The sequence below is a fragment of the Thalassophryne amazonica genome, chromosome 7, assembly GCF_902500255.1.
Source record: "Thalassophryne amazonica chromosome 7, fThaAma1.1, whole genome shotgun sequence".
Taxonomy (NCBI): Eukaryota; Metazoa; Chordata; class Actinopteri; order Batrachoidiformes; family Batrachoididae; genus Thalassophryne; species Thalassophryne amazonica.
In genome coordinates, this window is record NC_047109.1 from 110,122,451 (window position 1) to 110,140,440 (window position 17,990).

Here is a 17,990-nt window from a genome sequence, read left to right on the forward strand (position 1 = left end):
GAAACTGCTGGCTAAGGCTAAGTGTAAATTTGGTAAGATTGTAATTCACGTCGGCAGTAATGACACCCGGTTACGCCAATCGGAGGTCACTAAAATTAACACTGAATCGGTGTGTAACTTTGCAAAAACAATGTCGGACTCTGTAGTTTTCTCTGGGCCCCTCCCCAATCGGACTGGGAGTGACATGTTTAGCCGCATGTTCTCCCTGAATTGCTGGCTGTCTGAGTGGTGTCCAAAAAATGAGGTGGGCTTCATAGATAATTGGCAAAGCTTCTGGGGAAAACCTGGTCTTGTTAGGAGAGACGGCATCCATCCCACTTTGGATGGAGCAGCTCTCATTTCTAGAAATCTGGCTAATTTTCTTAAATCCTCCAAACCGTGACTATCCAGGGTTGGGACCAGGAAGCAGAGTTGTAGTCTTACACACCTCTCTGCAGCTTCTCTCCCCCTGCCATCCCCTCATTACCCCATCCCCGTAGAGACGGTGCCTGCTCCCAGACCACCAATAACCAGCAAAAATCTATTTAAGCATAAAAATTCAAAAAGAAAAAAATAATATAGCACCTTCAACTGCACCACAGACTAAAACAGTTAAATGTGGTCTATTAAACATTAGATCTCTCTCTTCGAAGTCCATGTTAGTAAATGATATAATAATTGATCAACATATTGATTTATTCTGCCTTACAGAAACCTGGTTACAGCAGGATGAATATGTTGGTTTAAATGAGTCAACACCCCGAGTCACACTAACTGCCAGAACGCTCGTAGCACGGGCCGAGGCGGAAGATTAGCAGCAATCTTCCACTCCAGCTTATTAATTAATCAAAAACCCAGACAGAGCTTTAATTCATTTGAAAGCTTGTCTCTTAGTCTTGTCCATCCAAATTGGAAGTCCCAAAAACCAGTTTTATTTGCTGTTATCTATCGTCCACCTGGTCGTTACTGTGAGTTTCTCTGTGAATTTTCGGACATTTTGTCTGATTTAGTGCTAGCTCAGATAAGATAATTATAGTGGGTGATTTTAACATCCACACAGATGCTGAGAATGACAGCCTCAACACTGCATTTAATCTATTGTTAGACTCGATTAGCTTTGCTCAAAATGTAAATGAGTCCACCCATCACTTTAATCATATCTTAGATCTTGTTCTGACTTATGGTATGGAAATTGAAGATTTAACAGTATTCCCTGAAAACCCCCTTTTGTCTGATCATTTCTTAGTAACATTTACTCTGTTGGACTACCCAGCAGTGGGGAATAAGTTTCATTACACTAGAAGTCTTTCAGAAAGCGCTGTAACTAGGTTTAAGGATATGATTCATTCTTTATGTTCTCCAATGCCATATACAACACAGGGCAGAGTAGCTACCTAAACTCTGTGAGTGAGATAGATTATCTCAACAGTTTTATATCCTCATTGAGGACAACTTTGGATGCTGTAGCTCCTCTGAAAACGAGAGCCTTAAATCAGAAGTGCCCGACTCCGTGGTATAACTCACAAACTCGCAGCTTAAAGCAGATAACCCGTAAGTTGGAGAGGAAATGGCGTCTCACTAATTTAGAAGATCTTCACTTAGCCTGGAAAAAGAGTCTGTTGCTCTATAAAAAAGCCCTCCGTAAAGCTAGGACATCTTACTACTCATCACTAATTGAAGAAAATAAGAACAACCCCAGGTTTCTTTTCAGCACTGTAGCCAGGCTGACAAAGAGTCAGAGCTCTATTAAGCTGAGTATTCCTTTATCTTTAACTAGTAATGACTTCATGACTTTCTTTGCTAATAAAATTTTAACTATTAGAGAAAAAATTACTCATAACCATCCCAAAGACATATCGTTATCTTTGGCTGCTTTCAGTGATGCCGGTATTTGGTTAGACTCTTTCTCTCCGATTGTTCTGTCTGAGTTATTTTCATTAGTTACTTCCTCCAAACCATCAACATGTCTATTAGACCCCATTCCTACCAGGCTGCTCAAGGAAGCCCTACCATTAATTAATGCTTCGATCTTAAATATGATCAATCTGTCTTTATTAGTTGGCTATGTACCACAGGCTTTTAAGGTGGCAGTAATTAAACCATTACTTAAAAAGCCATCACTTGACCCAGCTATCTTAGCTAATTATAGGCCAATCTCCAACCTTCCTTTTCTCTCAAAAATTCTTGAAAGGGTAGTTGTAAAACAGCTAACTGATCATCTGCAGAGGAATGGTCTATTTGAAGAGTTTCAGTCAGGCTTTAGAATTCATCATAGTACAGAAACAGCATTAGTGAAGGTTACAAATGATCTTCTTATGGCCTCAGACAGTGGACTCATCTCTGTGCTTGTTCTGTTAGACCGCAGTGCTGCTTTTGATACTGTTGACCATAAAATTTTATTACAGAGATTAGAGCATGCCATAGGTATTAAAGGCACTGCTGTGGTTTGAATCATATTTATCTAATAGATTACAATTTGTTCATGTAAATGGGGAATCTTCTTCACAGACTAAGGTTAATTATGGAGTTCCACAAGGTTCTGTGCTAGGACCAATTTTATTCACTTTATACATGCTTCCCTTAGGCAGTATTATTAGACAGCATTGCTTAAATTTTCATTGTTATGCAGATGATACCCAGCTTTATCTATCCATGAAGCCAGAGGACACACACCAATTAGCTAAACTGCAGGATTGTCTTACAGACATAAAGACATGGATGACCTCTAATTTCCTGCTTTTAAACTCAGATAAAACTGAAGTTATTGTACTTGGCCCCACAAATCTTAGAAACATGGTGTCTAACCAGATCCTTACTCTGGATGGCATTACCCTGACCTCTAGTAATACTGTGAGAAATCTTGGAGTCATTTTTGATCAGGATATGTCATTCAATGCGCATATGAAACAAATATGTAGGACTGCTTTTTTGCATTTGCGCAATATCTCTAAAATTAGAAAGGTCTTGTCTCAGAGTGATGCTGAAAAACTAATTCATGCATTTATTTCCTCTAGGCTGGACTATTGTAATTCATTATTATCAGGTTGTCCTAAAAGTTCCCTGAAAAGCCTTCAGTTAATTCAAAATGCTGCAGCTAGAGTACTGACGGGGACTAGAAGGAGAGAGCATATCTCACCCATATTGGCCTCTCTTCATTGGCTTCCTGTTAATTCTAGAATAGAATTTAAAATTCTTCTTCTTACTTATAAGGTTTTGAATAATCAGGTCCCATCTTATCTTAGGGACCTCATAGTACCATATCACCCCAATAGAGCGCTTCGCTCTCAGACTGCGGGCTTACTTGTAGTTCCCCAACCAGTCCCAGCAGAAGACTGCCCCTCCCTGAGCCTGGTTCTGCTGGAGGTTTCTTCCTGTAATTATTGTATGGCTTTGCCTTACAATATAAAGCGCCTTGGGGCAACTGTTTGTTGTGATTTGGCGCTATATAAATAAAACTGATTTGATTTGATCCAATGATGTCCTCGCACTGTGGCAACTAAAGCCTTTCTTTGGACATTTTCGAGACATTAAAATAAGCAGAAATGTGGTGGACTAACATCTGTGGTACAATCTAGATCACTACTTTGGGCCTTCATGGCATAAACATTAGAATCAATATCCATTAATCTATTATGTGATTATGCTTTGGTTTCTTTTAGAAGCATTTGTTGGATATGTGGTCCAGAAAAGTCTTGTCAAAACTATGAAGGCTCACAATGCAGATAAACTTGGAAGGAAATCTTTTGTGTCTTTATGCTCCTGGAGATGATGAAGGGTCAGCCAACACAAAACGAGAGGAACTGCCATGAGACACTGCAGGGTCAAAGAGAAGAACAGTTTCTCACAGCCACAATATCTTCTTCCATCTTTAAATGCCTCAGAGTTAAACGGAAAAGCATTAGAGACTGCACAATGATACCCTTGTTTAACTGAGGTAAAGTCTTCTTTGCGATAGCCATTATGGTCATTACCTACTGCCAAATGGAGATTTAAATGGACAGCATTTTAAACAGTTGAATTATGAATGTATTTATGCATCCAGTGCTGATTCAAAACCACTCAATGGACTCCATAACATTTTGATGATATATGCATTCAGCGCATCATTACCTGTGATGGTCTCTGCATCTCTGCAGGTGAACTCCTGGAGTGCAGCCGGCAGACTCGCCTCACTGACATACTCCTCCTCCTCTTCCTCCTCACTAGCCAAATGAAGTCCTGGGTTACAGAGCAAAGTGTGCACGAACGGCTGTTTACATTGTGGGGTAGAGGAGCAGGAACAGGTGTGCTGAGGCGGAGTCTTTGGGTCCAGCTTGGCACTGATTGGTTACCGATATAAAACTGGATCAGCCATGGGGAGGGGGCAAAAAAACAAAACAAACAAACAAATTTGGACCTACAAATACAAAAATGTCACAAACGCAAACTAGAGGTGTTTGCTGAACAGGTGCAAACAAAAGTGGCTGAGACAGGCTCAGGGTGCAGAATCAGATTTCCACTTGGCACAACAGATGGTGTTCACAGCACACCTGAAAGAGAAAAGAGAACGACAGTAAAGACAAACTTTTAATCTCTGACCATTTTTATAATCACTAAAAGAAATGGGGAAGACACTGGTAACACACAAAAATACAGTGGATCCAGAATGGATCAGCATGTTTGGCACAAATTCCTGACACAACTCCAGATGTACACGGTCACTGGGGCACAATGGACTTTTTGACCTGGACTTTCTAACCATGAGGCAAGAATTCCAATCACTTTGCCAAATACAATATGTAGTACCTTGTAATGCCAAACAGTGCATGTGAGGTCCAGAAAAGAAACGATGCCTCGTGTGCATTGGCCTTAACAGTGATGGCTAACTGCTGAAACATCTATTGAACACATTCCCATTAATATAAGGCAAGGGTCACAACCCTGGTCCCGGAGACCAGGGTTGTGGGTTGGTCACCTACCCAGCATGTTTTCAATGTGTCCCTGCTGCACCCAGAGCTGATGAGTCTAGTCTGGCATTTCCTAGCTCTTGATTGGCTGAACGCACCTGATTTTGTTGAGTTGGGAGAGTTTGGAAACATGCACAATGGGTGCTTTTCAGGAACGGGGTTGGTGACCCCTGTGCTGTTGGCTAAGCAATATTCATAGACTTGTAATCGCATCATGTATGACTGATTCACTATTACATCACTAAACCAGCAAGGAAGCACTGTGTCATGATGCACCACAAAACAACAATGTGGTGACCTGCAGGTTGAGGCTAAAAGACAGACTGCAATATGAGTACTGTGATGACAGCACAGAGAGTGGTGTGTGTGCATGTGCACCCTAGGCTGGTACTGAGTGGGCACAGCAGAGTATTAAGTGCTACAACACTAAAAATATAGAGTGCACTTTATGAAGTCACTTTCATCGTTAAACTGATGGCCTTAGCTAGTCAATAATAAGGCAGAGTTCCCAGATTTGTATGATCACTGACTATATTTATGATTGAAAAGATCTAGAATGTGAAATGTTGAACCCTAGAAAATGCTGACCCTGAAGCCCTGTAGATCAATGGATGAAGCACCCAATTCCCGAAGAGCTTGACAGGTTGTAGACAAATATAGCCTCAATGCTTATGACCGTCCTGGGCTCGACAATAGCACTGGTCCGATGGCCCGGCTGCCTTTTTTACATGTTCCGGGCCACCACGGGCCAGTGAAGTTCATATTTCACTGGTCCGTATGGGCCAGCAAGAATTAAAATCGCTTTGGGCAGATTTATTAGTCTAATGCCCGCGTTCACACCGGGGCGCGATCAGACGCTATAAATTCACGGGGGTCGCATGGCAACGGACGCGCCTCCTTCGCCGGGTGTGTCGCTCTGCTTTTGCTGCGAAAATTCGCCCCGGTGCGTCATCAAATAGGAGGAGCTTCCATTCAGCTCGCCGGCTCCGGTTGTCAGTCAAGTTAACATGACGGACCTTGATCACACGGAGCGCGTTGTTGTGGAAAGCTGACAAACGTCATGAGACGTTCCCAATTCAGGCAGTATCATTATTTGCTGCAGGAGCTGCGTCTGGATGACGGCTGCTTTCAGCGGTCCTTCCGCCTCTGAGGGACCCAACTTGAGGACCAACTGTCCCGTTCACGCGCGCACATCTAAACAATTTTAAAAAAAAAAGAAGAAAAAAAAAAAGGAAGAAACTCCGCTCCCGCTGCTGTGGGGCTGCTGCTCCTCCAAAAACTCTTGTCATAGTTGTGAAATAGACAAAAGAGACATAAGTCCTGCTCACAGGCTGCTACCAGAGACAGGACATGTTGCGCCACTTCGCAATGTTCGGAACATTGCGAAGTGCAGACAAACTTTGTCTGCAGGAGCATCTTCTGATGTGGCGCAAATTTCGCTTCAACATCGACGCGTCATTTTCGCTTAAGCAAGATCGAGCGCAGTGAATATTATGAATTTCTTGAAACCTCCTGCCCCTGGGCAGAAACCAGGGAAGAACAGCTATCACCCTCAAAACAAGCACAGAAGAGGAAGGCTGCTGATGCTGAATATGAGAAGAAAAGGGTGAGGAAAACTTGGCAAACTTCCTGGAAGAAAAGACGGCCATGGCTGGAGCGTGATGAGGAGAGTGAGGTTGTCTTCAACAAGTAAGTATAAATATACCATGTCCTGGTAGACAATGTGGTATGATTTCATACGCCAGTTTAAAAGTCTAATCAGTATGCCCTTGTGGAAACCCCACAGTGACAACATTAGCAAGGGAGCTTGGTATATGAAATTTAACATATTAATTTTGTAAATGATCAAGAAATAAATTTATTTTTGTATTAATGTCTGAGTGTTGAAAAAATTCCTATCAGTTACCTACTGACATTTTTTTCAAAGTTTACTCACTTTAAGGTTTTTATCATGTAGTATAAGAATTTTGTGTTTGTTTTCAAGTGTTTTTACATTAAGGAAACCCAATTCTAATGTCTGAGTGTTGATTTAAAAAATTCTTATCGGTTACCCCCCGGTTCGGCGCAGGCATGAAAGTATGGGCCAGTGATATTTTCATCCGGGCCAGTAACTTTCAAATTCTACTGGCCCTGTGGGCCAGTGCATAAATTGCCTTATTGTCAAGCCCTGCCGTCAGTACTGCAGTCAAGAATCGCAGCTCTGCAGTGTGTCAGACAGGACCAGTGACAGGCTTTTTCAACATGCAGAGGGAGAAAGTAGTCAGGCTTCAGCAGGCCCAGATATTTATTTACATAAATAAAAGTGTTTTAAAGATACAGTGTATCAGAAATAGGGGTGTACATTAGCAGAAACTGTATGTAGTCTTTAGTAGTGTAACGGTTCATAGCTGATCTGTGATTTGTACGGACCCCCCACCCCATATTCAGATACACGTATCTGAACTGCAGATTAATTGCAATTATATAAATGTTACTTGTGTCATGGTGGCTTGTTTTTAAAGTGATAATTCCATTAATGTTGATGCAGTTGCAGTAAAATCAATCAATCAATCAACTTTTTTCTTATATAGCGCCAGATCACAACAAACAGTTGCCCCAAGGCGCTCTAAAAAAAGTAAAATCACAGTGTGTGTTGAGGTTAAAGCAGATGCACATGCACACTGTGATTGCAGCCAGTTTAAAAACAGCCTTGTGCTCAGCTTAACACACTTCTGTATACAAAAAACTTACAGAAACGTTCAAAAATTAAGAGTTGAGGATAAAGTGCCCGTCGTCTCTTCCCTGTGCAGCTGTGAGCATTTCGCTCTAAGAGGATGCATAGCCGAGCTTGTCAAAAGTCCATAGCTCCAGAAAATAATGAGTATTCCTGACTTTTTATAAGTGGCTGCTCTGCAGGACCAATGACATGAATGAATTTGGATCAGAAGGTAGGTCTAACGTGTTTGTCCTTAAGGGATTACAAATCAAGTTATTATTGTTACGCTCTCACCAGACAATGTTGACATTGTCATCTTTTGTAAAAAAAAACAAAAACAAAAACAACACTTTTCATGATTTTGACAAAAGGCTATTTTTTTATTCACTGATATGGTTCATAATGCAATTTAATACAACAATCAATTATTTTATTTTAAAATGTGTAAAACAATGGACACCTTGTTTTCAGTTTTCATTCAAGACCACAGACAAAAGTTATTTGTTTTCACTGTTCATTAATAGAAAGGAAATCATATTTATCCTTTTTTTTTGGCTAATAAGATTTGTGGGTTAAAACCTGTATCTGATCCAAGCTGTGGGTTTTGTAATCCACGTCACCCTAATAGCATTCACAACATCTAAAAAAAACAAACAAAAAAAAAAACAAATAAATAAAAAACAATAATAATAAGTATTATTATTATTATGATAATCAGTACCTGATCCCCCCACCGCCAAACACTGTCTACTGGTTGCTAGTTTATGTTTATTTATTTGGGACCAGTCGTGTTAGTTTACTTGTTATGCTGTCTGAGAACCCTCATTTTTGTGAAAAGGATCATATATGGTGCTTATCACAATAGAAGGGAAAGAATCTTGAATCCTCACCACCAAAGAAGTAACAAATGTGAAGGGTAATAGCATTGTGGCCAGTGAGGGAACAATGCAACCTAACCACTAGATGGACCTAAATACGACACACTATAGCTTTAATTCGAGATTCTATTTTTGCACTGAAACTTAAAGGAACACAGTAAGAAGAAGAAGAAAAAAAACATTTTTATTAGTTTCAAAGTAACCGTCTACCACTGACAAAGTGATATTCAAATTCTTAACAAAACAAATAAATAAACAATAAACGACAATGGACATAAAATTTTATTGATTTGATACTGAAGAAAAAGAACTGAAAACACCACTCAGCACTCAGTTCAGTGGGGTCCAATCCCACTGCTGAAGAGGACGCTGGCTGTATTTCTAATAACAGTCCACTCAAAATGTGCAAACAAACCTCAAGATGTGCTGCTTATTAAAGTACACGCTCAATTTAAAAAGAAAAAAACAAACAAAAAACAAAACAAAACACATTGCTGTATTTACTTTGCACATTACCTTCTTTTTTCACAGCTTACTCTTTACTGTATTTAATTCTGTGTGTTTTTGTCTCCAGCCCTCTCCCTCATTTCTTGCCATTTATTTTTTCCATCCCAGCCTCTAATCAAACACAGTCAGTTCCTGGTGCACTGTAAGAGATTTAGGTCAAAGAGTTTCCATTATTTAAAAGTTTAAAAAAAGAACACTGAAATCCCCAAATACAGTTGCTATTGACAACAAAACATGGCACAGTGTCTTTCGTGTAGGAACTACAACACATGTGGTATCCATGATGGAATGACTGTGAGAAAATTCTGTGTGTGCCCGAAAAAACATTTAAAGTATTGTACAGTACAGCTGAAACTGTCGATATTAAATTAATAATACTAATTATAATGATTGACAATAATGATTAAATTGCCACATAAAAACAAAACATTCCAAAGGAATTAGTCAAACATCTGATGTAATGAAAACATAACAGCTGGATCCTCTTGTTATAAATCACGACTGTGCAATGAAGTGGGAAATGCAAAAATATACATTTAGCTTTACAGACTCGTACATTTTGAAAGCTGCACAAACGTGAGGACTTGATTTGTCTCTTTCATACAGTTATAAAACTGAGTTATTTGGATTTTGAAAAAAAAAAAAAAGACTAAGAATGTGACAATTTTAGGCTCGTAATGTGCAGTAATTTATTATTTGTCAATAGTTTAAACAGTAATCGGTCCCTTCATGGCAGATGGGGCATCTCTATGGAGAACGGATCTTCTCAGAGTGTCTTCAAGGTAAAAGACAAACCTAAACACTGTCGACAAAACCTTGCTCTTAAGCGAATGATGCGTTTCTGTAAATTAGATTAGATTCCAGTCTTGGTGTGTGCCATGCATTTGCTGGGTCCTTCAATAGGTACAACTATTCGATTTGGGGGGGAATAAAATAAAACAAAATGAACAGCATACTAGTCAATAAAGCTCCATTTTGATTCCTTCAGTTATGATCAAGGGCGCAATTTAGAACTAGAAACTGGGGGGGGGACAAAGTGTGAGGCCCGCAGGCGGCCCCCAGAAGCCAACGGTTTCTAGATAAGCTCAGATGCATTCTGAGCATCCAGAACAGTAATTTTAATGTTTTGAGAAGACCATAAAGTGGACACCATTTGACTTATGCAATTTGAAACTGTGGATATAAGTACTTTATTCTGAGAATAGCCAGCATTGATTTTATTAACATCCTGGTGTAAATAAGGTATCACCACGTGTAGAACTCAAAAAGAATGATAGGTTGAGTTTTCATTAAAAAAAAAAACAACTGCAATGTGGTAAAATGTATTCATAAATATGAAAGAACAGGCTCTTAATAATTATTAACTATCGCATACTGTATTTTTTTCTCAATTTGTTTTTGCATAAGTTTGAAAAAACAATAGATCATAAGTTTAGGATAAATTACTTATCATGAATTTAATTTTCGAAGTGGCACTAATGATGACACTCATACTGAACATAATTTCACTTCCATAGACTCATTTTGGAGATCAAGCAATAATTGCAGAAGGGCTTTCTGAGGTCCCAGATAGCTTTTCTGATTTCCTTTTCTAACTTTCAGAATTTAGTAAATTAGCATATGGTCCATTGATACTTATGTATAGACACTAGTTCCTAGAGGCAACTATTTTTGGTTTCAAATCTGGGCAAATGCAGTCCCAGAAAATTCTGAATGTGACAAACAAGAAACAGGTGTTGTAAACAAGTCAATGCTGCTAAAAATACAAACTTGCAGAAACAAAGATACTATTCTGACATGGTTTGCACATAAGACTGGCACAGCATGTTTCAAGTACACACATATATGTCAGAAGGTGGGGGGGACATACCATATTCTGTCCCCCCTGGTTGAAAATGTGGGGGAGACATGTCCCCCCTATCCCCCACCAAACTGCGCCCATGGTTATGATGTTCGCCAGCATTTTGACACGCTGTGACACCCCGATAAAGACGATGTGTCATATGTTGGTGAACTTCATGACTGAAGGAACCTGGAGCCTCAAATGCGCAGTGCTTTCTCCACTTTCTCGTTCATAATTTGTTAGTAGCAGCATGTCATACAGCCCTTGTTATGGATTTGTCCTGTTTTGTTGATGCAACTATTCAACTAATCATTTAATAAAATTATAGGAGGAAACATCCAGAGAGGGCAGCACGGTGGCTTAGTGGTTAGCACTGTTGCCTCACAGCAAGAAAGTCATGAGACTGATTCCCACCTGTGGCCCCTCTGTGTGGAGTTTGCATATTTTCCCTGTGTTTGTGTGAGTTACCTATGGGTGCGTCGGCTTCCTCCCACATCCAAAGATATGCAGGTTAGATGGACTGGAAAGTTTAAATTGTCTGTAGGTGTGCGTGTAAGTGTGTGAATGTGTTTGTTTGTCTATGTAGCCCTGAGACATGCTGGCGTCCTGTCCATGAACCTCAAAACTGAGCTCAGGTGCATCCTGATTCCACTGATCATCCTTGAGATGTTTCTACAGCTTATCTGGAGTCCACCTGGGGTAAATTCAGTTGATTGGACATGATTTGAAAAGACACATACCTGTCTACTTATAACGTCCCACAGTTGACAGTGTATGTCAGTACAAACCAAGCATGAAGTCAAAGGAATTTTCTGGAATTGTCTAGGGGTTGGTAAGGATAGACTTTATTTTTGTGAAGCACCTTAAGGCAGCTTTGTGGTGATTTGGCGCTATATAAAATTAAATAAATTAAGACTCAACTGAAACTGTCTGTAGACCTCCGAGACAGGATTGTCTCAAGGCACAAATCTGGGGAAGGGTACAGAAACATTTCTGCTGCTTTGAAGGTCCCAATGAGCACAGGGGCCTCCATCATTCACAAATGGAAGAGGTTTGTATCAACCAGGACTCTTTCTAAAGCTGGTCACCTGTCTAAACTTATCATTTGGGAGAGAAGAGCCTTATTCAGGGAGGTGACCAAGAACCAGATGGTCACTCTCACTCTGTCAGAGCTCCAGCAGTCAGTGGACAGAGGAGAACCTTCCAGAAGGACAATCATCTCTGCAGCAATCCACCAATCAGGCCTGTATGGTAGAGTGGCCAGATGGACGCCACTCCTTAGTAAAAGGAACATGGCAGCACACCTGGAGTTTGACAAAAGGCACCTGAAGGATTCTCAGACCAGGAGAAACAAAATTCTCTGTTCTGGTGAGACAAAGATTGAACTCTTTGGCTTGAATGTCAAGTGTCATGTTTGGAGGAAACCAGGCACCATCCCTACAGTGAAGCATGGTGGGGGATGTTTTTCCACAGCAGGAACTGGGAGACTAGTCGGGATTGAGGGAAAGATGAATGCAGCGATGTACAGAGACACTCTGAATGAAAACCTGCTCCAGAGCGCTCTTGACCTCAGACTGGGGTGATGGTTCATCTTTCAGCAGGACAATGACCCTAAACACACAGTCAAGATATCAAAGGAGTGGCTTCAGGACAACTCTGTGAATGTCCTTGAGTTGCCCAGCCAGAGCCCAGATCTGAATCTGATTGAACACCTCTGGAGAGATCTGAAAATGGCTGTACACCAACACTCCCCATCCAACCTGATGGAGCTTGAGAGGTTCTGCAAAGAGGAATGACCAAAACTGCCCAAAGATAGGTGCACCAAGCTTGTGGTATCATATTCAGGAAGACTTGAGACTATAATTGCTGCCAAAGGTGCATCAGCAAAGTACTGAGCAAAGGGTGTAAATACTTATGTATAGATGATTTCTTAAGTTTTTTATTTTTAATACTGTGAAATAATAATAATAAAAAACCTTTTCATTGTGTCATCATGGGGTGTTTCACGTAGAATTTTGAGGGAAAAAATTAATTTACTCCATTGTGGAAAAAGGCTGTAACACCACAAAATGTAGGAAAAGTGAAGCGCTGTGAATACTTTCCGGATGCACCGTACCGCTTCCACTGTTAGCATAAGAAAGTTGAACCAGGAACAGCTGATGCCTCAGACTTTCACTTTTAGGTTTCTTTTGCATTAAGACCATGTCATGGACCTTCAACAGAGGAACAGGCGTGTTTTCAGAACAGAAGGTTCCCAGTTCTAGACCACCCCTACCCAAACTCCATACAATGTAGAGTTGCATCAAGAAGAGCATCCAGAGTAAAACTTGCCAAATCAACATGCAGATTCATATCTGATCTGCTGTGGCAACCCCACGTGGGGAAAAAGGGAGAAGATGAAGGAACTTACAGAAGTTGGACCTTCAATAGATACATATATATCTCTTTGTATTCTAACATATGAAAATCCTAGGACAAGAACTAGAATACCAAACACACCGTGCATTGCATTGGGACCCAGAGTAGTATATCTCAGCTCACCCAACAACTTCAACAGCCCAGCAACACCCTTGGGGGCTCTCATGTGTTACAAGTAGGGTTGGGTATCAGTTGGGTTTTATCCGATACCGGTGCCTACTCTGTATTTTTTAAACGATACCGGTGCTTAAACGGTTCTCGAACTGGTACTTTAAAAAAAATGAACTGCACACACTTTGTCAAAAAAACAATACCCTTTTATTCCTAAATAAAATTGAAACATAATATTAAGTTGCTGTAAATCTTTAAACAATATAAATAAAACATATGATAATAATAAATAAATATAAAATAAAATGTCCATAATATCAAATAGAACAATAACTACTTTAATATAAATATAACACAAATATGGAACAAAATATTATCGGTGATGTGCAACGCCACACTAGCAGGGCTGGGAGTGGGACTTTCTTCAATTTGCCCTGCAGCTCCTGCTGCCGAAGTGCTGGGCAGTGAAACGTTGCGCAGTTTATCAAACACCGTGCATTGTTCAGCTTGAATGAATGAAAAATGAATGAATGAATGAATGAATGAATGAATGAATGAATGAATGAATGAATGAAAACTGTTTATTTCGAACATTTGATACAACAACAATTACAAGATAGATCAGTAAAGACAACAACAAAAAAGTTCCTACTGTGTACCCAACATGTCCGAAAAGGGGTAGGGTGAAGCATCAGCTTATTTATCCCTACCCCTTCTTCCCCACAACCAGTAATACCCTTTGCCACATATACACATAAATTCCTACACACCTAAACCGATATCAATATATATATATATACATATATATACACACACATACATATACACATCAACATACACATATATACACATATACATATATACACATATATATACACAAACATAAATATACACCTACACATACCTACTTACATACAAAATACTATATATTTACAAGCCGAAGCAAACAACAAAAACACCCTAACCCTCATTACCCTTCCTCCTCCCTATACCCAGAAAAAAACATATTTTTGTACCGCTGTTTGAACTGGTTCATGCTTGGACATTGCTTGAGCCCCACTCCCAATCTGTTCCACATCCTCACCCCACAGACAGAAATACAGAAACCTTTTAATGTTGTTCGTGCCCACTGATGCTTTAAATTAAATTTCCCCCTCAGACTGTAATCCCCTGATCTGTTAAAAAACATATTTTAATATTTGCTGGAAGTAAATTGTTTATTGCTTTATACACAATTTGTACTGTTTGAAAATGAACCAAGTCTGTGAATTTTAAGAATTTGGATTGTAAAAATAGTGGATTTGTATGATCTCTATAGCCAGTATTATGAATAATTCTTATAGCTCTTTTCTGCATTACTGATAGTGATTGTGTTGTACCTTTATAAGTATTACCCCATACCTCTGCACAGTACTGTAAATATGGTAAAACCAGTGAGCAGTAAAGAATGCGGAGTGAGTTGTGGTCCAGAATATGTTTCGCTTTGTTTAGAACTGAAATGCTTCTTGACAGTTTACTTTGTATATGTTTTATATGAGTCTTCCAGTTTATCTTATCATCTATTATCACCCCCAGAAACTTATTTTCATGTACCCTTTCAATATCTACCCCCTCGACTTGTAACTGAACCTGTATATCTGTATTACAATAGCCAAATAACATGTATTTTGTTTTACTTAAGTTTAATGATAATTTATTTCTGTCAAACCATATTTTCAATTTTCCCATTTCCATACTGATCCTCCTCAGTAACTCCTGCAAATCCCCCCCTGAACAAAAAATGCTTGTGTCATCTGCAAATAATACTAATTTTAATATTTTGGAAACATTGACAATATCATTTATATAAATTAGAAACAGTTTTGGACCCAATACTGACCCCTGTGGGACGCCACAAGCATTGTCCAAGCATGATGATGTATATTCCCCCAACTTCACAAACTGTTTTCTGTTACTTAAGTAGCTTCTCACCCAGTGCAACACCAACCCCCTAATCCCATACTGTTCAAGTTTATTGATTAATATGTCATGATTAATTGTATCAAAAGCCTTTTTAAGATCTATAAATATTCCAACTGAATGTAATTTGTGGTCTATGGCGTTTGTAATCTCCTCAACTGATTCTATTAATGCAAGTGATGTTGAACTATGTGCTCTGAATCCATATTGACTATCAGTAAGTAATTTATGTTTATTTATGAATTTGTCTAATCTATTATTGAATAACTTTTCTAATAATTTGGAAAATTGTGGAAGCAAAGAAACAGGTCTATAATTTGTGAAGTGGTGTCTATCCCCAGTCTTATACAGCGGCACAACCTTAGCTATTTTCATTTGATTGGGAAATTTACCGGTTTGAAATGATAAGTTACAGATGTATGTTAATGGTTCTACAATCCATTCAATGACCTGTTTTACCACCACCATATCAATTTCATTTAAATCGGTAGATGTTTTATATTTACAATTATTCACAATGTCTATAATTTCATTTCCATCCACTGCTGTGAGGAACATTGAACAGGGATTTCTTTCTATGAGATTATTATCCCAATCCTCAGGTTGGGAATCGGGAATTTTTTCTGCCAAGCTTGGTCCAATATTTACAAAAAAATTATTAAAACCGTTGACTACCTCATCCTTATTTTCCTTCTTGACATTATTATCAATGAAATACTGAGGGTAACTCTGTTTTTTATTACCATTTTTGATAATGCTATTTAATATATCCCATATTCCTTTAATATTGTTTTTGTTATTATATAATATGTTACTATAATATTCCTTCCTACATACCCGTATAATATTAGTTAATCTATTTTTGTATTTCTTATATCTATTTTCTGCCTCTTTAGTCTTTAGTTTTATGAATTCTCTATACAGTGTATTTTTCTTATTACATGCATTTCGTAACCCTTTCGTCATCCATGGTCGAGCTTGGATTTTTTGTTTTCTGTAGTCTTGTTTAATTGGACAATTTTTATCATATAATGATGTAAATATTTGTAAAAAAGTTTCATATGCACTATCAACATCACTTTCACTGTATACCTTTTCCCAGTTTTGCTCCTGTAAATCCTTCTTTAGTGTGTTCATGTTTTCCTCTGTCCGCACTCGCCTGTATTTTATTTTCTCCTCTGGCTGATTCCGCCGATGGTTTCTATTATAAACGATGAAAACTGGTAGATGATCACTAATGTCATTGATTAATAATCCACTCACAGTGTTATTCTCAATATCATTGCTGAATATATTATCAATTAAGGTGGCACTATGGGATGTAATTCTGCTTGGCCTGGTGATTTTTGGATATAAACTCATACTGTACATTATACTGATAAATTCATCTGTTATTTTATGCTTATTTGGATTGAGCAGATCAATATTTAAGTCACCACAAATGAACACAGTTTTTTGATTAGTTTTTGAGAACATTTTTCCCATACAGTCAGTGAATGTTTCAATACTAGATCCTGGTGCTCTATATATACAGCTGACTAATACATTTTTGCTTTTTTCTTCACATATTTCAATAGTTATACATTCTAATAAGTTATCAATCACAGTTGTCATATTGTCTATTTTATAATCCATGTTCTTATCCACATACACAGCCACTCCTCCTCCACTCTTATTCTTTCTGTTTACACAATTAAATTCATATCCATCCAGTTCAAAATCCATTCCTTTATCTTCATTGATCCATGTTTCTGATATAGCAATTATGTTAAATATTTTTTTAAACTGACTTAAATATTCTTTAATGTTGTTAAAGTTTGCATATAGACTTCTGCTGTTGAAATGGATTATTGATAATTTGTTATCCGTTTTAATGATCCGATTAAACTGTTCATCTGTATAATAGCAACAACTGTCATTGATATTTGAGAAGAAATTATTGTCTGGGTCTATATCGTGCTCCAAGTCCAGTACATTGTGGTCTGTGTATTTAAATGTTCTCAGTTCTACTTTTCCATGATCAGCAATCCTTTGAGTTATATCCTTCTTGTCTCCAGATGTAGATGAATAGGTAGTAGATGAATAGGTTCCTCTGGTCTGTGTCATGGTGTTGTGATGTGTTTGTGTCCTCATACCTTATTGGTCATATCTGTCCAGATCCTCGCTTTAAGAAACACTATTGTTCATATTTGTCCAGCTCCTCGATGTTCCTTATTGCCATGACTTTTGCTTGTTCTGGTGATCCGTTCAGTTTGATGAATATTTTACAGTTTGAAGTCCATGTGTGCTGGATTTTTCCCTGTTTCTTCAAGAAGCGTGCTTTCCTGGCGATGTCGGCATTCCGTTTGGTGAGATGTTCATTGATGAATACGTTTGTCCCTTTCAGTTTTCTTCCTTGTTTTAACAGTGCTGTTTTGTGTTTTCTGTTGATGAATCTCATGATGACGGTTCGTTTATCACCGTCATTTCTCCGGGGCAGAGGGTGGCACGCTTCAATGTTATTTAAATCCATTTCTATACCTTTAGATAGGAGGAAATCAGCAACCTGTTTTTCCACAGAGCTGACCTCCTGTTCACTGGGCTCCCCTCCGCTCTCATCTGTTACCGCCCGTGCGTAGGACCGTGGTTTGATGTGAAGACCTGTGATGATGACG

At 38.8% G+C, this 17,990-nt stretch overlaps 1 protein-coding gene across 2 annotated transcripts in view; it reads right to left on the reverse strand.

Moving 5' to 3' along the window:
- The window catches only part of trak1a (trafficking protein, kinesin binding 1a), a 131,722-nt gene extending 114,721 nt beyond the window's left edge, over window positions 1-17,001 (reverse strand). Inside the window, exons 1-2 of one of the 2 annotated variants that reach the window (XM_034175336.1) lie at window positions 16,996-17,001; window positions 4,090-4,181 (exon numbers count right to left, since the gene is read on the reverse strand). The gene's annotated coding sequence lies outside the window, so the exon portion shown is untranslated. Of the gene's footprint in view, window positions 1-4,089; window positions 4,301-16,995 lie in introns of those variants that run through there. The other variant, XM_034175335.1, reaches the window with a different exon arrangement.
- Between the last annotated feature and the right edge of the window lie 989 nt (window positions 17,002-17,990).